Below are 24017 nucleotides of genomic sequence, written 5' to 3'. Positions count from 1 at the left end.
TACGAAGCCTTGCAACCTGTGGACCTCCCAGCTTCTTTAAGGCCAGGAGGATATGGGGAATCTGCCATTCTTTGAAGCAGTACTTAATCAACTTCAGAGTTTAAAATGTGAACCTTTTTTCCTTATACCTGGCCTTTGGATCCCACTATGCTGTCCTACATCTAGAATGCACCCAGAGAAGGGCGATGGAGCTGTGAGGGGTCTGGAGCACAAGTCTTATGGGGATCAGCTGAGGGAACTGGGATAGTTCAGTCTGGAGAAGAGGATGCTCAGGGAGACCTCATTGTTCACCTGACTGAAAGGAGATTGTGGTGTGGTAGGGGTCAGCCTCTGCTCTTGGTTAAGAGCAATAGGACAAGAGGTGTTGACCTTAAGTTGTGCCAGGACAGGTTCAGGTTGGATATTAAGGAACATTTCTTCTCTGAAAGTCAGCACAGGCTGCTCAGGGAGTTGATGGAGTCACCACACCTGGAGATGTTCAAGAACCATGTGGATATGGCGCTGAGTGATGTGGTCACTGGGCATGGTGAGGATGGGTTGGGGTTGGATTTGGTGATCCCAGAGATCTTTTCCAACCTTAATGATTCTGTGATTCTGTGGAAGAACCCTTTACCAGATAGAGGATTTTCTGCAGTGGCACTCACTATGTAACATTACAAAGGCTACTTTCATGCTTGGGGGTGGAAGATCACTGCTAGGGATATGAATGAAATTGAAAAAAAATAACATAGGAATCCCAATGCATTAGCTCTGGTACAGAGATTTCTTCTGTGCTCCAAAGTTCTAACAGCATAGGAAGATAAAACCAGTTAAGTGAGGGAAGAGTAAGTCTAGGGACATGACACTGAGCAAGCATCTCCTTAGTTCTGTTTTGTTGCCATTTATTTGCATGGAGAACCTCCTTTTCTGGCCATTCATGGCCCATGCCTTGGCAGCACCTGGCTCCCAGCAGGAATAGAACAAGGACTGGTTCATAGAAGCAAATCTGGGCCCCAGCAAGGCCGAAATTCCACCAGATTTCCCAGCCAGCACAGAAGCGATCCATGAAGACATGGACAGTTCTGGGCCTGGCCTGGCTGTAGGACTCCTACCAGAGGAACATGAAGGCAAAGGAGACAAGAACTGCATTTGACCCATCATGCTGGCAGGCAGATGAAGCACATTAAAGGGACCTGTTGGAAGTGAGGAGCTGGATACAAATTCAAACCTCAAACTGAACATGCTCAGAAAGCCATATGCCGCCAACCCAGGCAGTACAGAGAAGCTGTCTGTTTGCTCAGAGCCCAGTGCAACTCCCACACGTGGCAACAGGGATGCAGCGAGATGGAGCCCCTAGAAAGTAGCTCCTGTTTCTTATTTTATGATCATCTCTGAGTTCTTCTCATAAAGCCTCCAGTTCAAAAGAGCAGAGAGGCAGTGAAGAGCCAGGGGACTGCATAACATCCAACATTCCCGTGTTCAGGATGCAGAGCTGCTCCACATCTCATCAGCAGCATCGCCCAGCCCTAATGCCAGGGCTTCATTTGCTTTCCTGTTGGCTTGGTAACAGCTTCTGTTACTGTTCGGGGTGGCAGGAGGGCAAGAAAGTGCTTATTGCTTCAGAGCTCTTCAGGAAAGCCTCATGGCGTCTTTGGCAGAGTGTAATAGCAGGCAGGCTCCCCAGGGCAGCCTCCCAGCAATGCGCTTGGGTGATGCTCTCTGTGCCCCTGCCACCCTTGCACAATGCCAGGGCCAAAGTGCAGGGACCAGGGCCAGGCTACGGTTCAGGCAGCAGCCTCTGGGCACAGACAAACCCTGACACCTTAATTGTACATAGCAGCACAGCAACACGCAGTTCCGCCATATCCTGACCTGCGAGCAGTACGGATGAAGCAGTCATTGCTCCAGCAGTTCGTCTGGGGCATTTTGCACTCCACTGAGGCAGGTGATAGGAGCCCCATCCCAAGTGTTTCTGCCCTCCCTCTCAGCTCATCAGCCAAGAGGAATGTCTGGTAGGAAAACTGGGCTCTACCTTCCAATTTCACCAGCAGCTCTGTGTAATGCAGTGTGTAATGCAATTTAGTGCCCACGTTTTAAAAATGTTTTAACATGAGAGATGTGGGTTGTAATAAATCCAGGTCTGAGTCCTGCTTTTACTTAGTTTTGGACTCTTTTTACCTGCAGTTGTCAGTGGTGTAATGAAGAGGGTGGACACAAAACCCTGCTGCAGAGTAGCAGGGCTTCTTGGTTGGGTGTCAGTCCAAATCTCCACAGACTTTCATGAGGTAAATGTGATGGAAGCTGATGATTTTGGATGGAGAAGAGCTGGGCAAAGCCCTAGGCCTGAGCAGCACAGTGAAAACTGCAAAATGCAGGTGGCCAGAGCTGCCATGGCACGGATCTCAGTGGCAAATGAGGATGAAGGACAGTTTAGGACACATTATCTTGGAAATGCGATATTAAAACAGCTGGAAAACAAAGATACTTAGCTATGTTTACCCCCGGGTTTCTAATGGTGATGAGTCACAAAAATGCTTCATGGGATGGAACGCCTCTCTACAAGAACAGGCTGAGAGAGCTGGGGTTGTTCTGCCTGGAGGAGAGAAGGCTCTGGGGAGACCTGAGGGTGGCCTTTCAATACCTAGAGGAGGGCTGTAAGAAAGAAGGTGACAGGATCTTAAGAAGAGTCTGTTGTGATAGGACAAGGGGAAATTGTTTCCCACTTAAAGGAAAGATTTAGACTGGATGTAAGGAAGAAGTTTTTTACAATAACGGCAGTAAGGCTCTGGCACTGGCTGCCCAGAGAGGTGATGGTGCCCCATCATGGAGGCAGCCGAGGTTGGGCTGGATGGGCTGTGAGCACCTGATGGAGCTGTGGGTGTCCCTGCTCTCTGCAGGAGAAATGGACCAGATTTGCTCTAGAGGCCTCTTCCAACTCAAACAATTCCACAATTGTACAATTCTATGCCAAAGCTCACTGTCATTGAGCTCCTGAACCACCTGAAGCTCCAGCAAACCTCTGAGGAGAAGCTCTCTCTGCACAGAACACTGTAGGAAAGGAACAGGCAGAAACTCGATGACAAGTTCATAAAGATGCGAGAGATACTGAACATCACCTTTCTGCTTGTGATAGTAGGAGGAGGTGGAGCTGTATCTTCAACCACACCTGGAAATCTTGAACATCAGCCTTGCAAAACTGCATTAGGTTCAGCTGACACAAATGCTTCAGAAAGATAAATTTGGCTTTTTCTCTGAGCAAGGGCTTTTTAACACCCTTTCTGCTTGCTTCCATCAGAACACTGCCAACATTTCCAGACTATTACTTTAAATTCTCCCTTCCCTCTGGCTCTCCAGCTCCCTTGACCTGCTACCATGATGCGCTCATGGGGAGAAGCAGTTGTGGGAACTCTCAGCTTCTCTGCATTGTGAAGGACAGGGCTATCTGCGGGCTGCCATTCATTCCATCAGCCACTGCTCGGGGAAAGCACAATTTGCTGCAAGCTGATAGCAGCACGCTGACACTTAGCGGGACAGAAACGTGCTCCAGCCTGACAAGGAACAATCACACATTGCATTAAGGGAAAAAAGGGGACATGGAGGAGAAGGGAAAAGAGGTAGAGGAGAGAAGGGGGGAACAAGGAAAAAGGAATGGTTAGCTATTCAGGAGATGCCCTGCAATTTGAGTGTCAGTAATAAAACGTTAGGTCAGATGTTTTGATTGGATGTCAGAAGGAATTGTATGCTGAGGAGTCATGCTCCCCACTTTACTGGCAGGGAGAACTAATGGGAAAATATTCCAAAGTGGCTGATTCTGGTGCCGAGACTTTCACTGACGTCTCAAGCACAGGAAATGCCACTGCATGCATAGATATATTTTACCCATGTATTTAAATAAATAAAAAGTAGACTCAAAATCAGTGAAAAGAACAGCCAAGTCCCTGCAGCCCACTGGCAAGAGCTGACAAGTCCATAAAGGAAGCAAATCCCTTATATTTTTTAATTCTCCTAGTGAGATCAACTTGATCTTCCCTCCGCAGCTTGTGTGTCTTCAGAACAGCACTGCTAATTTGTTCTCTCACATGACTGGATGTAATACAGTTCTATAACCTTTTAACATTTTGCTGCTTGCATGGCATACCTGTGTCTTACTTATTGTTCATCAAATTATGCAGGGAAATCAGAGCCCTCGCTAAGACGTTTTAAATACGTCTGCATCAAAAATACACTTCCATAATGCAGGCAGCACAAAATCATTATCACAGTCTCATCTGCATATTAGGATTCATTCTGTCAGCTTGAGAAGCTGGGACTGAAATAGCCCAGCATAAAACAGAGGGAAAATTTTCCTCAGGTGGCGTCTTGTAAATCATCAGTTCTTAATTTATGGATCTTTCTTTTTGTTGTTTTTTTTTTCCTCTGGATCTCCATCTATTTATTTATTTATTGCTTTCCAGAATACAGAGTAATTAATATTATCTTCTCCTCAGCAGGAAAATAATAGCAATAAAAGAAGATACACTGTTGAAGCTGCACGCTGTGAGTTAGTGCAGATTGGAAGGGCTGTGGAGCAGGATGACCGCGTGGTTAAGGTGTTGGCCAAGGACCTGTGGGCACTGGATACAGCTCCTTCCTCTACTCCATGGGCCATGGGTGACCTGGGAAAATCATCAAACTTTCAAGATGTCTTGAATGCTGCTGGCTGCCACTGGGACTTATTCCACAGCCTGGGCAACAGGAGCAGGGCTCCTAAGTGTATGTTGTTGTTTTGGAAGGCTTTGTTTTTCACCTCTGAGTTCACTCAGGACATAGATGGTTTTCCTCATCATATGCCTGTATGGGGCTTGGGATGACAGGCTTTCCATTAGGGCCAATAAATAACACTGTATAAATAAAAGTAGGAGGCATGCAAGTTCAGGGTTTGGTAGCTGGGAGCAAACATTAACTTTCTCAACCCACTGGTGTGATTCAGTGCCTTTACATATGGGTATCTCACCTGAGTCAAGTTAAAGTGACCCAATTTAGAGAGAGTAGATTCTCAGCACTTTCAGTGATGCTAAAGGCCAAAAAATCAGTGGCGGTGGTTGAAAATGTAAGCCAAAGCTTTTTTACTTGCAAATCTCCAGTTCAATTCTGGCTCAGGGAAGCAGGCACTGGAAGTTGTTCCTGTCTGACAGTTGCATGGATGGCATCTGGAAAATGAGCTGCTAACTTTCAGCTTAATTTCTAGTGAATACATTACTAAAAAACCATTCAGTGCAAACATCCTGGTACCTACCAAGCGCAATTGCCTATGAATCATCCAGGATGCATTTCTACAAATGAAGCTACAGTAGAAACAAATGGTAGTGATTGAATCATTCTATACTCAGCACTGAAATCAGATACTAAATCAGAAAGGCCATTCTGCTTCTTGAGGCCAAGAGCACAGAAGGAGTGGAAACAGGCCCAAATTTTGGTATCTGGAGCCAGATAGGTTTGGGTAGCCTACAAGCTGCTCCTAAACATTGCTGCTAGATGTTTTGTGGGCTGACAGAGAAAATGGCCTCCAGAGAGGGAAAGGAGAGCAAATTAATTACAATGTCAGAGTTATCCTGCAACAAAATCAAGAGGAAGAGTCACAACTGTGCACCCAATGAACCTCTCTGAAGCAGGAATTTTACAGCAATTAATAGGACTGCGCCCTGATAAAGGTTACCTTGTCACTGCTAACAGTATGTGATTTTCCCCCCATACCATATCTATATTGTTTGTCAGGAATGAACTTTAATAAGATAATGCTGTCAGAACTCATCACCAAAGTGACCACACAGAGTAGATGCAGTGCAAAGATCCGCTTTGATTTTGTCCTCTGAGGTACCAACGTTCTTTCAAATGAGTGTTAGAGCATCAGGGGAAGTCCTGCAACACCACACCAGGATGGTCTCTGGGCAGAACAAAGTCAGTAGCTGCAGAGGTGGCCATGGTACTGGCGTTGGCATAGGAATAGGCATAGGCATTGGCACGACAAACCCGCTTTGTTGCTCACTTCTCCTCCACTATAGCCAGATTCTTAGAACCTGTTCCCACCTCTTCCTTCATGCATTCTGAGCTCCTGCAGGGAGGAGAGGACAAGCACTGAGTGCTCAGCACTTCTTGTCACTGAGGTTTTGTGAGAATCAGGCACAGAAGCCTCCAAAGGATTGTGCATTGCAGTGGCACAGGAAGTGATAACATCTGGATGACACTTATTTGTTAGCCATTTTGTAATCACAACACATGCAATTACAGTTTGACATGGCAATGCCAGTGTGACCAACATCCGGAAGCATACTGAGGTCTTCAAAATGTAGAGTTTCATTTCCATTATTACTTGCCTCTGCTGAGAGTGGCAGTAAACTGTAGTTAATAAAGGAAAGCCTGCTTTTATGGGCTAGGAAGACAGTAAATATATGCAAAATGGTTTGTTGAATCTAGCAGTGGGGTGCCATAAGAGGCTTCATAAAGCAGAGATAGAGTTTAGCATCATTCTTCTAGGGCTGGGAGTAATACAAAATAAATCTCTCCTGTGTCTACTAACTGACTGGCCCAGTTCAGATCATGTATATGCAGTCAGTGCTTCTTTCTCTGCAGAGTTCCTGTTAATCACTATTAATGCCAGTCATCAGATCACTAATCATTTGAAACAAGAAGCTGCAGATATTGCAGATAGAGATTCCGGATGAGAGAAATAGCATGGATTTCCCCAGAGGAAGAAGAAAGGTCTGAGCCCCCCAACCACCAATGCTGGCTGGTTCAGCACGAGGCTGTTTGCCTTCCTAATCTTTATAAAGTCAGAATTTACTCCACCCTGACAAAGACAGGGAGGCAGGAACCTTGAGTATGAGAATTGTAGGGGTTGGAAGGGACCTCTGGAGATCACTGAGACCAACTCCCTGCTACAGCAGGTTCCCTAGAGTAGGTTACATGGGAAAGTGTCCAGGTGGGTCTCAACTATTTCCAGAGAATCCTTCATATGGACACAGGGATGCATGTGGCCAGACCCTAACAATGTTCCTCTGCCCCAAATGGGAGAGCATAATAAATGGGCCTGATGGCCATGCCCTGCCAGACCCAAAGCTCATGGGTACTGTGGTAGTTTGATCACTGAGATACAAGTGTCCATAGCTGTACACTGAATCATTTGAGCAACCTGAGTGGGAAACCAGGATTTCCCAAGTCGCTTATCACTCTTCTAGCTCAACATGGTTCTTTCTGCTCACTACACAAACATATGAGCGGAAACAACACCACTTTCTTTTGCCATTGGGAAGGATTTAAGAGCACTGTGGTTCTGCTGATGGTCGGTTCTGTCTCAGTTTATCATTTGCAGTCCTGGGAACATGCCCTGAGTTGTCTAAAACAATCCACTTTTTTTTTGCTCAGAGCAAAGGCAATGAAAAGGTTATGACACTGCGGTACAAGTTTTCCTTGTAAATCTGATCCAGAAGTCAATGCCTGGCAGCTACTTTCTGTGATGTACTTAAGATCCTGAGCCAAGGGCATGTGCCTGCAGATGCCAGAGTGTGGATTTTACACAGCAAACTTGGATGTGGGTCTCTGGCTGAATTTGCATGTACTACCTACGTCAGTTTTGTTTTGTCTGACAATGGCATTCGGAATCCTTGGCAAAAGACATTTTACAATAGAGGATGTGCTACCTGAACACAAGCTCACCTGGGTGGTTTGGGAGTGGGGCAGACAACAGCATGATTTCAGTGCCCAGTGACTCTTGAGGGCAGGACTTCACTTGTAACAAGCAACAAAACTGGATGTGCAGGGGAGGAGGAGAGGAAGGAGCATAGAGTCATGGCTTCATCTTGCCCAGAGCTGATTTCAACAGATTCCAAGTGAGCTAGGACTGTTCCTTACTTAACAGTGGGAGCTCAGGTAATTGTGAGATTGAATTGTATAGGAGACTGTTGCTTGCCAAAGGGAAAGTCAAATAACATCAAAGCAATCAAAGGAATTCTTCAGGAATTACTGAGTGAAATACTCTGGCTCAAGCAGGACTGTAGGCTAGGTTCATTACAATTGGCACATCTAGATCTAACATCCATAAATATCACATATCATGTCCATTTCCATTTTGTCCTTGCTTCCACAACTTCACCTTAACATCCTGATCTGGCCGAAGTAAAACAAGGAACAAAGAAGGAAGATCATCATGAAGTGATTGTTAGGAGGGCTGTCAAAAGACAGAGGATGTGAATGTCTTTGAGTTAGGTGAGTGAAAAAGAAGTTCTGCTTTTGTTCAGGCAATAAGTGGGGACAGAAGCAAGCAGTGATGGGATAGTCTCATTAAGCCAGGGTGTAAATAACACTGGAGATACCTGTGTAAAACATCTGCCCAGGGAAATTCCTTAGCACAGCTCAGAGACCCAACACAACCACCAGTGGGTCTGGTTCCAGACCAGCCTCTGCAACACTAACACACTGACATCATTGTAATGAAACATTTATCTCACTGATCGCACAACAACTGAGTTCCTCCTGGGTCTCACCATCAGATTATGCTCCAAGCAGGAGGCAGTTGAGAAATCCCACAGCACTGCAAGCATTCATTTTTCCTTGTAAGGAAGAAAGGTGGGCCTATCACAGAATCACTGAGGTTGGAAAAAATACACTAAGATCATCCAGTCTAACAGTTAACACAGCCATGCCCACTCCTTACAAGATAGCAAGATTCAGATCTTGCCTTGAAGCACCAACCCCTTCTAAGTCCTATCAGAGCTGAGGAATCTCTGTTCTTGTTCCAGGGATCTGTTCGAGCTGTGATGGTAAATGCTTGGTTGGATTGGTAATGATTCAATAAATTGTTTAATGTTCCTCAATCGATTCACGGAGAAAAGAATGAGACAGCTGATTCATTTTTTTCTCTCCTTTATCTCTAAGTGTCTCTAAAAGTCAGCCTCTTCCACTCTTCCCTCTGCTCATCTGCAGAAGCAAGGTGTTAACAGCCTGCATGGTCTTGGTGAAGCTAATATGCACAGCTTGCATGTCTTTAGCTTACTGTGAACATTTTTACAATGAAATCCAAATGCATGCAAATAAGATAATCTGCATTTCTTCATTTCAGAAGCAGAAGGCTGAAGGAAGCTCTCTAAAGCCTCGCTTAGGAGCCTAATGAAGTGGTCTGACTTCCAGGAGGGCTGAGTACCTGGCATGTCTGATGTAAATCAAGAGCTGGAAATCACACTCATTAGATAGAGTATGATTCTTATAAGACCTATGAAGAGGATTATTCAGCCTGTCATGGCAATGGTGAAGTCAAATTTGCACTCCAAGCTTTGGCATAATGCTTCCATGTGCCAACATTCACTCATATCAGATCCACAGTTTAGATTTAGCTTTCTTCCAGAATCTACACACAAACATAACATCAGTAGGTAAATAAAGAAACAGTCTGCTGGGAAAACACTTATCATAATTTACTCTTCTAGGAGAGCAAAGAATTTTCCTTCAGCTTGAGCTATTAAAGAATTGGCCTAATGAAACTACTAATTAAGCTAGTCTTCTTTCTCTGAATCATCAGCTGTACTGTAATTGCTACCAGACAAAAGGGTCTTGTGGTTGATCTGGTGAGGCTAGAGAAAGGATACTGCAAATTATTGTTGTGATTTCACAACAGCCTCTATCCTCCATCCTGTTTGACCCCTTCCTTTAGATTCTCCCTGATTCCCTTCTTTCTTCATCTTCTGTTTCACTTACGGATTCAAAGTGTTTCCCATCTTAAAGCTGTTTTCTGAAGAGGAAAGACTGTGCTATAAGTAAAACAAGATACACAAAACTGAGGAATTATGCATATTAGAATTACCAGCACCATCACTGTAGAGGTTATTACAGTTGACTAGCATTACATATGTCCTCCTAGCATTTCTCCTCTGGTAGAACAAGCAAAGATTCTTTAGGTCCCTCTCTTAGAGAGAAACATAGCATATTTATGATGAATGAGCTTTCAAGAGCTCGGATATTTAATTTGCAGCTACCCTGGTTAGTGATGATTAAGTTCCTCTTGTTTTTACAGTGTTTCTTAAATAAAGTGTAAACACATCCTGTCCAATTCTGCTAAACAGTGAGACACATGGGAATGCTGATGGAATTGCTAAGATAATGAAACCGGCCATGCACAGGCATAAATACACACGATCACATACAGATACCGCTACGCATGCAGCTGTACTTGTATATAAGAGAAAAAAAAGCATGCTTACACAGATATAGATATAGAGAGATTTATATGTATTCCTTTTGTCAGGCGTTGATTGCAAGTAGGCTTAATGCCTAGGGATTTCCACTAAAACACCAGCTTGATTTCCCACCAGGAAACATAGGGAAATTAAATCAACCTGTCTGGGTACTCGGTGAATATAATTCCCTATTCACAATTGATGAATCAAACAGATAGGCCTAACCAAACAGTACTTGCGGAGAAGTCACAAGAGAGAAGATGAACTGAATAATAGAGAAGAAGAAACCCCAGTTCACAGATAACCCCTTCCCAACATATCCCCCCAAAGGGACAGCTGGGTTTGCTCCTCCTGCAATTGCACCGCAGATAACTTTGGTGAGCTCTGTGGGTGCTGTAGGTATATCCCACTGCACTGAGGCTGAAGCAGGATCTGTCTTTCCATCTCCAGCCGCGAATCCAGCCATTGCCCCACCAGCCACTACTTTTAGCTGCTTCCCCACCATATCCATTCCTCAGGAGGAGCCGTGACGATGCTTATCAGAAATCTCAGAAGTTTACTAAAGCTGTGTTTTTCCTCCATCCTCGGCTTACGGCTTCTCTTGCCCAAGTCTGCAAGCTGCAGGATCACAGGAAGATTTCCCCAGGCTTTTCATAATACAACTTTAAATTCTGAATTGCCTTCACTGTACAACATGGTTGGTTTTAGCAGAAATTGCCCCAAAACGTTGCAGACCATGAAATGTGAATTCACCCTGTGAAGTTACTTTCTATTCAATCTCCTCTCTTCTTGCCAGACATTAAAGGAATATTTTTACCCTTCTTGTTTTCTGCCCAAGTGCTCTCCAGATGCAGCTGATTTTTTCCTCTAGGCTTCAGTCCACCAGGCAAATATCTATATGTATTTACACACATACCCATATATGTATATACAGTTGTAAGAATTAGCAAATAACTAAATAAACAGAAAAACCTGTTACACGCTACAACTGCTTCATGAATTTATAACATATGGTGGCAAAGCACTATAAAAACTGTAAACTATAAAGAGGGTTACACAGTCCCATTCATTTATCATGTTACAATGAGTAATTTGTGCACCAGGCAAGAAAGAGAAAACCCACACAGTTGGAGAGTGCATATGTATTTCTGAGGCTCACACTGGAGAGCCTTTTATAAAACATACACATGATTTGAATTCCAAAGCAAAAGCCCTGAGAAGCAGTGCACAGGCTAATATTGTTATAATGGTGTGCACAGAGCTGAGAGGAAAGGGCACTGGCTGGCATCCTTCAGTGATAAGAGGACTTCCAAACAGGTTGTGTTTCTGCCTCTGTCTGTTTAGAAGCTGGGTTCATGGTAGGTGGACAGGTAGACTAAAGGATCTTAGAGGTCTTTTTAACCTTAATGTTTTGATGCTTCCAGCCTATGGCTATAAAATCTCTCCCTAGTGCTGTTACAGAAGTGGCAGAATACTCTGGTGCCTACAGAAGATCACGTATCTGTCTGCTCCTCTGGTTTCATTCTGTTTTGCCTCCTTCACTTGTTTGGTGGGGGTGATGCTGGACCACATTCCAAGGTGGGTGCATGTTCTTATGGTCCCATCTGTGTTACACACAAATCCACATACTACATAGAGATAAAACAAGAAAGGTGGATGGCTTATGTTGGAGGGAACCTTAAAGATCATCTAGTTCCAACCTTCTTGCCATAAGTTGGGTTGCCAGCCACCAGATCAGGCTGCCCAGGATCCCTTGCAAGGCCAGATTGGATGGGGCATGGCAGCCTGAGCAAGTGCCTGATATAGCAGCTGGCAATCTTGCTGATGGCAGGGGGTTGGAACTAGATGATCTTTAAGGTCCCTTCCAATGTAAGCCACTCTGTGATTCTATGATTTACATGCACTCTGTATTTCTGTATAGGGTTTCTTGCCAGCATAATGTCTCATAAAACATATTATTAAATCACTTGGATTCTCCTGTTTGCACAAAACCCCATCACTCACAACTACCTGCTCCTGATTTGACTTTTTTTTTTTTCCCAAGTGACAAAGAGCTTTTATGAAACACATAGCACATGTCTCATGCTCTGTCCTGGAAATGGATTACTTTTCCCAGAGGGGAAAGCGAATGATGTAGGCTGCGTCCTGGTTGTCATGTCCCAGTGCAAATGGTTAAGATCTTCTTTTTGTCTCAGCAAATGCCCCGTGGAACGCTTGAGCTAGGTTTAGGCCCTTGGGTCATTGCTAAGCAGTTTCTCTTTCATCCTTTTTAGCACCAGCAGACGCAGCTTGAAACGTGTATACAAGATGCCGCTTTACAGCATCCCTTATTCACTGGTACCTTGGAGACTCCAGTTCATTGAAAGTAATAAAACCAGATCATCAAAAAGAATTCTTTTGAACAGGCTTTGGGCTCTGCTGTGCTACTTGGTTACGGATATTCATCTTCCTGGAAACTGAGCTGTTTGATACAGCACAGAGGCATGAAAGCATCAGCTGCCTCCCCGGTGCATTAACCCCTCGAGTGTTGAAATCACGGTCCTTGAATAGCAAAATAGCTAGCACTCATAATTGCTTGAGGGAGGAAGCAGATATTATCCTCCCAGCTGCAGGGAAGGCAGCACGCTGGGGTCGGAGGGTTTCCCTGTCCTCATCCCACTCCAGTGATGGGCAAAGGAGAGGGAGAAATGAGGAGCAACCTCTGCTGGTTACAGCTACAGGCAGTCTGCAGGGTGACTCCTGCATCACAGGGTGCCATAGCAGTTAATCTGAAATGAAAACACAGATGTGCTGAAAGCAGAGGCAATGGGACTCTAACCTCCTGTTATCCTTATTTATCTTGTTATTCTGTGTATCCTGTAGAGCCCTGATGTTAGGACTTTCACCCATTCCCTTTGACTTGCCAGGGGAGAGTTGTAGCTTGTGTCAGAGTTTGGTGGTTTATTCGTCACACCCAAACCTTCCTTTGTCAAGTGGAAAGTATGAGAGACAACATCAGCACCATGAGTGTAGCGCTATAGTCCCAACTCTCATTTCTCTAAATGGGGACAAGAGTGGGGATGGTACACAGAGGCTGATTCTTCCAGAGTTTCCTGCTGGAAAGATTTGTGTACTCTTTGCATGCTGGGTTTGTAGAACAGTGTGGAACAGTGAGGATCACAGTATCAACTTCTGACCTGGTCTCCACAGTGCCACTCTAAGGCTGGTCTCTATAGCACTGCCCTAAGATATCCTTGTTTTTTTCCAACTACACAGCAGAGAAGCAAATCCAACATGCTTGCAGTAATGCCCAGTATTAGCAAATATGCCTGTCCCAAGGCTGTGCCTTGAACTGCAGCTTGTCAGCTGCCAGAAGTAGCAGAAAAGGCAACCATTCACCTGGCTAGATGGATACCTCATTGGACCTCATACGGGCATCCATGTGCTGTCTCACACTTTGCCCTGGTGCAACTCCTGTGTTCACTGATGACAGGTGAAGAGATCATTACCCTCCTAAGACTTTGCTGCATATCCCTTCCCTTCCTCTGACAGCAAGAACACATGCTGTGAATTTTACTCGTGGAAATTAAAGGAAAGAGATAAAAGGAAGAGAGAATGACGAAGTACCCCTTTGATTCTCCCTCTCTGTTTCCAGGTCAGGTCTGCCCAGCTCCATGGCCCCACAGGGGCTGTCTCAGACTTTAAACCCGAACTGCACACCAGCAGAGCCCATTCTGCTCCCAGGCTGTGCCAGGAACAATGTGAGAAGGAAAATGGCTGAAGTCTCAGATCATTTGAGAAGGAATCAATGCAGGAGCCCCAGGAGGTCATTTTTACAGAATCGCTCTGCACGAGAATGGGAAGCAGAGGAGCAGGAGAGTAGTAAGCCGGCATTGATCACACCTGATTACTTATTAAAGGTTATTAGGAAAGATGGTGGAAGAAGAAAACAGGAGAAGCATCTTTTATCACTCAACTAGAAGGGTTTGGGGGAGAACGAGGAGGATAATGGTTCAAAATGGACTCCTATCATATTCTCTTATGTGAGAACCTCATGTTTTTTCCTTAGATTTCATCATTAACTGAGGAATTCTGGACTAATTTGAATATATCCACTGAGAGAGCTCCAAAAAAAGTCAGGATAGAAGGAATAATATTTGCACAGGCATTAAGAAGAGATACTGTAAACAAAAAATGATACTTTATTCAAGTATATTCACACCTTTGTACCTGCACATTTTCTTATAGGCAGATGGATCTTCTCATGTACCTGAGGACAGGCAGTTGTCTCTGCACATACCATAATGTGTTTGCACATCTACATGGATTTCCTATTTCAAGGTATGGATCTGCCTTCATAGAACAATTTTAGTAACTGTCTGTATATTCTGGGGTGCATGTCTTGCCACAGACCAGCCCATTCCACCCACGTGCATGTCCTAACCCAGCCTTCAGAGTAGAATGAGTTCATAGACATAGAGCCCAAAGCAAACAGGTCCTCTGCAGAACAGCTCGTAAGCTTCTGCAGTGTTAGTTAAGCAAGTAACATCTCTTTATAAAACCCAAAATAAGCTCTACATCAAAAACAGTACAAAAAAACAACCTCAGAACCCTTTGGCTACTGCAGGATTATGCATTTGTGAAACATGTTATCCTTGACTATCTGCCTGTGGTCATTCCAGCAGCCCAGACTCTCAACTAAAGAGTGCTAAAAAAGTTGAGCTTGCAGATGTTCCCAGAAAGGCAGCAATGTGGAGGGCCAAGTTCCTCCTGCAGAGAGAAGCTGATGGGATTATATTTGATGCCTTGTTTGCCATAATAATGGCTTGGCAGAGAATTGGCTCCCTCAAAAACCACTGTTAGAGGAAGATCTACTGTGTTTGGTGGCAGGAAGAGAAAGAAAGCTAAGAATTACAGGACCCCTGTGGATGAGTCATTGCGTTGCCAAAAGGGCACAGGGTGCTGACACCATCCATCAGAGGCCTAGCAGCAGAGAGATTATTCCTAAGCAATAAAAAAGCAAGATACACTAATTTCCAATAGCAGCCTTTGGATGGATTTGCATCCATCCATAGCAGACACATCAAATTCAGCCTCCAGTTGCTGTTTCTGGTGAGTCAATCAAGCTGCTAATTGGATCTCCTTTTGGTTGTTATCTCTGGGACTCAGAAGGGCTGAGAGAAGAGGGCCAGGCTGCTCCCTGGCCAACACTACATTGCCATCACGCATCATCCTGCAGTGAGGTTGTGGAAGAGAGGGGCTATGTGCAAAAACTCATCCGTGGGATCACCTCTGCAAAGCACGATGTTTGTGCCTCCATCTCCAGGCACCAACAGACCCAGCCAACCCAATATTCTGCCATATTGGCCTGTTCTTTCTGTCTTTACACATGGGTAGTCTTAGATGGCTGTCCATCTCCATCCCTATCTGGTATTCTTCTCAGCAAGCTCTGGAAAGGGCTGAGCAAGAAAATGGAAGTGTCCCATGGGTCTCAGCAACCAGTCTGGCTGTGGTAAAAGGAGGTTCAAAGTGACAGTATCTTATGATAAATCCCAAATTCAGACAATGAAGGTGTCGTGTTGCCCCCAGCAACCAGACAGGATCCTCTAGACAGCAAGAGGAAGCATGAGACAAAAATAAAGCATTTTTCCATGGACAGTAATGATAACTACAGGGCTAATTTGCCAACCAGAGCAGTCACTCATACCAGTCAGTGGCTTAGGTGGCCTTTTTCTTCTCTTGGCCACTCCTGACACACGTTCCCTGCAGCCTCTCCTAAGCCTTGTGTCACTGCAAACCTGAAGGCCAATTTCCTTTGCGTGTGAACCAAGGAGAGCAACTACTGCTTTTAAAGAAGTGATGAAGTCCTTGGCCTTGTACAATATGCCTGTTGGTGTTTACATATCACTGTTGTTCCTTATGGGGTACAATTGCATGTGCTTGCAGTCATTTTATCCTTCTCTTGCTGGAGATTTACAGGAAAACAGCAGTCTGTGCTTATTGAGGAGCAGTGGGAGTGCTCCCAGAGCTCAGGAGTTTGTGTTACCATGACTGTGCCTGTAAGTGAGTGCAGCTGACCACTACGATCTGCCTGTTCTGGCGACCTTGGGTTCAGCCTAAACAACGAGCCAGCTAATAAGTTTGAGCAAACATAAGCGAGGCAGCGGCAGTCAGAAGAAGAGACATGAGGAAAGAAACCCAAGAAAAGGAATTAGGGTGAGAGAATTCATTAATTTTCTCTTTGCAATGACACATGCTTTCTACTCACATCTTTAAAATGACATTTTACCTGCTATTAGTTTACTGTGAGCATCTCCAGTGCTCCCTTCACTCCTCCACAGCCAGTTCCCTCAAGAACAAAATTAAATTTAAGCTACTAAAGTCGGACCTTTCTGAAGCAAAAAAGAATCTTTAAAAATGGATTTTTTTAAAGGTCATTTTGAACTTTATCTGAACACACATGGAGACACGGGCCATTCAGTTAAATAATGCCATCTGACCACCTCCTGTCACCGTTATGAGGATAAGAACATCATTTATGTGAGGGGGAGATATTTTCCACTTGTTCCTTTTATTCTTCCTCTAATTTCTGGAGATTTTAATGGCTTTCATTTTTATGGCTGCTTCTTCACTTCTCAAGTCTCTTGATAATGTACGAGAAAGGGCATGAAGCTGCACTGAATTGGGATGTCCTGCCTGTGACCCCAAACAGGTCAGACCAATTCCTTGCTCCCCAGGGATCAAGCTGCATTCGCCAGGGCTCCTTACCTGTCACGTTAGCAGTTCATCAACAATCCAAAGCAATCTGTCCACCTCATAGGCTATCTTTTTCTCCCCCAGTAACCCAGCTTTGCACTGTCAGCCCACAGTATGAACAAACAAGGCCTCCTAAAGCCACGGATGCTGTCTCCAGTGGCATTAGATTCATTTTCTTGCCACCAGCTGAAGGCATGGGGTTTGCACACAGCTTGCTGTGTGCTGAGCCACGTTGCAGAGCACAGCGCTGTGAAAACACTGTGTGTTATTTACTGCATCCAGCCTCCTCATGTCCTAAACTAGGTTGTATTTATTGAAGACAGTCTTAAGAAATGTCCTACAGCATGTTTTGCATAAGTGGGGACTTTCCTCGGATGAAATTTTAGCGCTCCACCTCTTCCCATGAATGCATCCGTGTCCCAGTTCACAGCTGCCCGGTCTCCTTGAACAAGCTTCCCTTGAACAAAGCTCAGATATTTAATTTGCTGAGTGCCGTGGGAATCCCAAAGGTTTGGAAGAACTATCTATTATAAATGACAAAACACGACATTATTACAGGTAGCCTGCATACTTGATGTCATCAGCCTCTTTAATGAGGCTGTCTTTCTGATCCTGTACATAACAGAAGATCCCGATGCTTGCACTTCCCAGGTATTCTAAACATTAAAACACTCAAGTCCTTACAGCATTAAAAAAGACTGCTTTCTCAGCCCTAAGGCCTTCATGTTCAGAGGAAGTGCTTTTAATACTCTGTTATTTAGCTGTGCAGGCGTTCGGATGGAGGCTACACCCAATCACCCGGATTAGTTCAGGAAATGTTCCCCTGAAACCTAACAACACACTGCCCTCTGCTGCATTTTTCTCTGACATATTAAAAGGGTAGAGGGAGGGGGGAAAGCCCTGCTGTGCTTTTCAGCCTATCCTCTGGCTCAAATTGAGATAAGCAGATGGTTTGTTAGCACTTATCAATGACTCAGTAACATCCAAGGTACTACATAAAACACTCTAGCCAGAGAGAAGTCAAAATAACAAAATGGATTCCGTGCGATGGAGAGGAAAAGCTATTGAAAAACCAAGGAGTGCAGAAGCAATCACAGCTCCACACCCTTACCAGGATGTCCCTTCGCTCCAAGCAGAGCTTCAAAAGCAATTATATAAGTTAAATAACTGGTTACTATTGCGCCTCCTTGCTTCATCCTTCCCATTGCCCTTAGCCAATCCACCACAGCCTCCTGTGACTAAACACTTTTAAGAACTACATAAACAGAGCCAACGATATCCAAGATTTTTTCACTGAGAGGGTGGTGAGGCGCTGGCAAAGGCTGCCCAGAGAAGCTGTGGGTGCCCATCCCTGGAGCTATTCAAGGCCAGGCTGGATGGGGCCCTGGGCAGCCTGATCCAGTGCCTGACTGAGTGGCTGACAACCCTGCCTGTGGCAGGGAGTTGGAACTGGGTGATCTTTGAGGTGCCTTCCAACCCAAGCCATTCTATGATTATGTTTAGATGAGCAAGACCAAAAGCATTGGCACCCACAGCATCCTGATGCTGCCTTACATGCAGTTTCTGGAGCTGGCAAGCAAGCGCTGCACAGGGAGAGCAGCGGGCTTGGATGAAATAATTTGTTGTTCTACTCTTCACACTGACTGCAGTGCTAGGTGGTAACATGCAAGAGGACAGGGATTTGTGGATTACTGTAGAAGAGAAGGACAAACACAAGGCAGCCTAGGGAAACTCCAAGGCCAACAGCAGCACTTCAGCAATTCTTACTTTGAGCTACTATCACTTTGGGTTCAGTTAATTAAAATCAATAAACGCATTTGCTCTGATTTGGATTTTAGACCTTCACTGAACAGCATTAAGGCTTTCCTCCACAGATTCACCAACCATAAAGTCAATAATTTAAAATTAGCTAGACAAACTGTGAATATTGTCTCAGCAAAGTAAGGCTCCTCTGAATACAGAGAGTCCAATGAGTACACTGGCATTAGGATTTTAAAGTAGCACCCCGCTGGTGGCTGAAGCACAAAACGATTTTAGATACTTCAAAAGATAAGATTCAGTTCTGGCACACATCAGAGTTTGAGAATGTTTTATTCTGGTTTCTGGGTTAAGCTGCTAGAAAAACAGGGACAACCTACAAACAGAATCAAGAGTCAATCAGATCACAGACTCTAATGAGCTGAGTGCTGAGCCTTGCCACCAAAGCATATAAAAATCATCAGATTGGCTCCAAAACTGTGCCATTAAGAATTCTTTCCATAGTCAGCCTGATCTTTGAGATTAACAAACCCATGTTTCCAAGCCATTGTTTGCAACAAAAGCTAAAAGGAAGGTTGAGTTTCCCTTCCCATCACTGTTTTAAGCAAAACAGAATTTGAGAGAAGTGTCTTAAAATGCAGACAATTGTCTGGGTTTGTGTCTAGGTTTTGCTGTTATCTAGCAGAGCCATGCAAACTACTTCTGCAATTAGATTTATTTCATCCTTCTCTGAAATTCAAGCTTCATCAGTCTCTAAATCTTTGGCAAATGCAAGTTCTTCCACCTCTTTTGCTTTCAACAATACTGTGTCTTGTGCTGCCTGCACCTTCCTGGGCCCCACAGAAGCCTGGAAGCATCAAATAACCACAAGAAAGATTGCTGTTTGAGATCACCAGCCAGGAGCAGAAAACATTAGGAGCCTCCTGGGCGGGCCTGTATTTTTTGAAGGAACAGCCCTTAGCAAAAGTGAAACCTTGAATGGAACAAAAATCAACCAGCAGATTGTCCTTGTCAGCATTAGAACCATCTCATCGATTATGTATACAGAAACTTTGTTTTACAGTAAAGGCAGTGAGGCATTGGCAGATGCTGCTCAGGGCGGTGATGGGAGCCCCACCCATGGAGACATTCAAGGTCAGGTTGGATGGGCTCTGAGCACCTGATGGAGCTGTGGTTGTCCCTGTTCATTGCAGGGGGGTTGGACCAGATGGCTTTTAAGGGTCCCTTCCAACTCAAACAATTCCATGGTTGCACTGAAGCAGTGGAAGTCCTAAAAGGATGGCTTTCAACAATAATCAACCAGCAACACCCTTCTGATCTGCAGACAGTACCATATCTGTGAACCAAAGGCCACAAAGGGCAGAGCTCTTTACACTAAGGATTCCAAGGTGTCCAGCCAGCTTGTTCACACACTGGAAGAAAAAAAACAACCAGAGAGCAACTACAAACTGGGTGGGAATCTGGATGCAGAAAGAGACCTTTCTCTGATACAGCTGCCACAGAGGTGAAAAACTGGAAGAATCCTTACTCTCTTCTGCACAGTATTTAATTACCTAAAGGAAAAACCATGTAAATAGACTTTAAGAGACACACTTGATAATAAATCTATGACAAAAGGCAATGTAGAAATCTGTGCTTTTGAATTTATTATCTGACCTCCCCGCTGAGCATTCCTGTGCAGCTGCAGGATAAAATAAATTGGTCTAGCTAAAGAGGCTGCAGGAAACATCTGAATATTCCCTGTTCTGAAATATTAACCTCTGACGCTTCCGACCATCCCTCACTCAAATGCAGGATAGCACAGTATCAGTGGGCAGCTCTAGATCCCTGAAATTGCACTGGAGGAATGCAGAGGGGAGTGGATCCCAGGCCAAGATCCTTGCATTGCAAGTGCAAAAGAGCTGTCTTGCTACAGCTGGCTAGAATTAAAAAAGAAAAAAACCTTTCATTAAAATACTCTCCTGGGAAATGTGTAGCATGCAACTTCTTACAGGAACTGGTTTTGCTTAGAAATACAGCCAAGTTTCCATATTTCTAAAAGATTAAAGACTTTTCTATCCCTTCTCTCTTCATTTCTTTTCTTTACCTTTTTCTTTTAAGAAGACCTTATAAGAAATTTAGCACGGAAAGGTGACTTCGGTGCACAGGAGATGGACACCATGCTGTTCATTAAAGCAGGCAAATAAAGGGCGCGTTCTGTAAAGCAGCTGAGCACCGACACTTTCTGTTAGCTCTAGAAAAGTTTTCAGCTTGCAGCACTTAGCACAATGGAATGGTGGAAGCTGTTTAGATTCAGACTGAGTCTTTCTGACTTGATTAAAGCTTCATCCGGGCAAAGGAAGAGCCTGGTCTGCATATATCCTTGGAACATGACAGCCTCATTGTTTCCCTCTTGCTGCAGCTACCTGAGGAAGAAGACCTGGAATTTGCCCTAAAGGTGTTTATTATAAAATATGTAACTCATCATAAACTGTGCCCTTGTGCCCTACATCTATGGGAGGAGACATTCCATGAGCCAAACTGCTGGCAATCTAATTATGATGCACTCAGAAAGCCTTATGCTCACCTTAGTATATTATAATAATGATATTCATTATTATAATTATTAACGATCAATTAATTGTTGTTCAAAGAACACTCCTCTTACACTTTATGCTGATAGTGTGATAGATAAGATTAGATGTGATATGTTCAGCAGGGCCAAATTCTGAAACACAGGACCACCAACATAACACCTGCAGAAGAGCAGGAGCACAGCCCCCTCTCATTTGCAGGCACAAAGCAGCAAATTGTTTGAAAAATGAGCAAAGCAGACTTACAGAACCCAATGTGTCCATTACAGCTTCACAAGAATGAGCACTGGATGGAACAAAAATATGCGTACATCATTAATAACTGCAGGTCCCAACACTTCCACCTCAATTATTTCATTTTAACTGCCTTGTTTCAGACATCCCTTGAAAAGGAGCACAAAGGCTTCTCACTGTCTGCTCAAGATCTTGAGGAAAAATAATTCCTGGTGTGCCTTGAGCTCCCCCCATTGACTTGCCAATAGCAGTTAACATCCAGACCTCATTTTGATGCTCGACCACTGTCTCCAGGGTGGGATGTTGAATCCCTACAACAATGAAGATGTGATTGCCCTCTGCTGTGTGCAGCCCTCTGTATTTTAGTACTGCTGATGCTCACAGAAGTTACTGCTATGCCCAGCCCATCCTGGAGAGTGCTGATTCTTGGCTGGAGAGATTATGTTCCTCTTTCTTCAGTGAAGGAAGAATAACTACTCCCCCTCCCTCCCCGGCTGAAGTCTTTTCTAATCCAAAGGCTCTCCCGTCTCAGACTTGAAGAACAGGGTTATTACACAGCCTGTATTTTGTGCACCACCAGCGCTCCAACAGGCTGGTGGTAATGCTTAATGGTGCCAAAATCCATGAATGCGCCAGAAGGCTTTTGACATCATTTGCCATCAACACTAATTCATAAATCCTGAGCTGCAGGCAATCTGCATGTCACCCAAGTGACTGGCTATCAAATCAGGTTTTCAGCAGCCTCCAGCACGGCTCAGTGTCTCCATTGTTGATGTTGACAAAGGGTGGAACCACGCTCATGGCCAAGGATTTTGGCTGTCTCCTGGCTTAAGACTGACGTCTTTAGTAATGCTTGAAGCTCAGGGCAGATTTGGAGCTCCTTGTGCAAATCAGGAAATGTGGTTCTAAAATACAATATATTTATTATTCTGCTGGTGCAGAGAGTGAATTCCCAGGAGGTCAGAGAAGGCACTGGCATAATGTGAAAAAAACATTAGGCCGTGGTTTGTGGCTTTTGTCACCTTCTTTATTTTAAAGTGCAGTCTCTATTTATTCTTAGCTCTGTTAAAGCATTCAGGGTATGTTAGAGGGGCAGCAACCTCAGTAAATATCATCCCATGGACAGATTCCCAGTGGAATACGAAGCTGGAGATAGGCCATGATCTTTCCTTTTCTGTTCTGACACGTGAGGATTGAATTGGAGAACAAAGAATTGTGACTGGGAGCTCTCTGTCTATTCTTCACTCCCTTCAGCAGCATAAAGACTCCTAGCTATTTCAGTGTCCCTGAAGAACAGGAGCAAGCCCAGGTGACACACGAACTTGATTTTAGACAAAAGATTAAAGCCTATCACATTGTTATGTTTCAAATAGTTCCCTGGTTCTTTTCTACCAGCCATTTGTTTCCTTCTCCAAATCACTACTTGCAAACAAGTTCATTTGGAAATGCCTTCAACATCTGCTGCCTTCATCAATTTGTCCTTTCGAGCCTTTTTATGGCAGAGGCTCTTACTCCATGTTTTCAAGTATGGTGTGTACATTTACACTTCTAAATACGAGATCAAAGCCTTAGGATGCCAAGAGCTGTCTAGTCCTGTGCAAGAGATGTGGAAATTATGTCTCTTCCCTTTCTTTCCCTTCTTAAATCTCTCCTATGTGCATTTTGCATCAGTATCTTACCACGGCACATGATGCTACATCGTTAAGGACTATTTTACAGGCCTTAGCTTTTACTAATCCCCAGACTAAGAGGAGTAATTCCATGAGAAGACTAAGTGAGACCAGTTCTTTTTATTCTAATTGTTTATACTAGAAAAGACAGACCAGGGCCTTTCATGTGGAAGGCGGGGAAGTTTACTCTCACTCTTTAGGCTGTTTCGAATGCACTGCCCAGGGAGGTGGTGGAGTCACCGACCATGGGAGTGTTCAAGAAACGCTTGGATGTGGTGCTGAGGAATGTGATTTAGCCTGGAAGTATTGGGAATGGTTGGACTAGATGATCTTCTAGGTCTTTTCCAACCTTGATCATTCTGTGATTCTGTGATGACAGGCCTGCAGGGAACCACAGCCTGAAGAGTAAAATCTTGAGGGGCTAAATTTTAATCTATGATATCCTAAGAAGCAAAGCTGAGCACAAAGGATGGGGTCAGACTATACTGCTAACAGTAACTAGATCTACACCGACGGACACAAAGCAGCACAATGTAACCAGAGTATGGAACCACAGCCCGCGCATGCACCCTCCGGGCTCACTCCATTCCTCCTCTCAGAGGGGATGTGTGCTTTTAAAAGCGCAATTTACCCACCCCTCTATGTCATCTTTTGATAAATTGTAACTCTTAACCATCTCCAATATAACACTGATACGGGTTATGTGATGATGATTCTTAGTTAGTACCTTGAAATAAAGCGCTGAAAGCTCTCTATCTCTTCGTTCCCTCCTCCGTGCTAATGGTTCGGCCCATCCCGTCTCTTTCCCCGCTCCGGAAGGGGCGTAGTCGGGCTGGGGGTCAGATCGGGCGTCGGGTGAGCGC

General features: G+C 44.4%; 1 long non-coding RNA gene across 3 annotated transcripts in view; it reads right to left on the bottom strand.

Annotated features, from left to right (window-relative positions):
• The window catches only part of LOC107320009 (uncharacterized), a 223326-nt gene extending 199311 nt beyond the window's left edge, over nt 1–24015 (bottom strand). For all 3 annotated transcript variants that reach the window (XR_014934615.1, XR_014934617.1, XR_014934616.1), the window contains exon 1: nt 23882–24015. This is a non-coding gene — a long non-coding RNA (uncharacterized LOC107320009). The remainder of the gene's footprint in view (nt 1–23881) is intronic.
• Between the last annotated feature and the right edge of the window lie 2 nt (nt 24016–24017).

Source organism: Coturnix japonica, chromosome 15, assembly GCF_054131305.1.
Source record: "Coturnix japonica strain WE chromosome 15, WE-NBRP24, whole genome shotgun sequence".
Classification (NCBI taxonomy): Eukaryota; Metazoa; Chordata; class Aves; order Galliformes; family Phasianidae; genus Coturnix; species Coturnix japonica.
The sequence above is the reverse complement of the archived record's forward strand: the minus strand, read 5'-3'. Positions and strand labels throughout refer to the sequence as shown.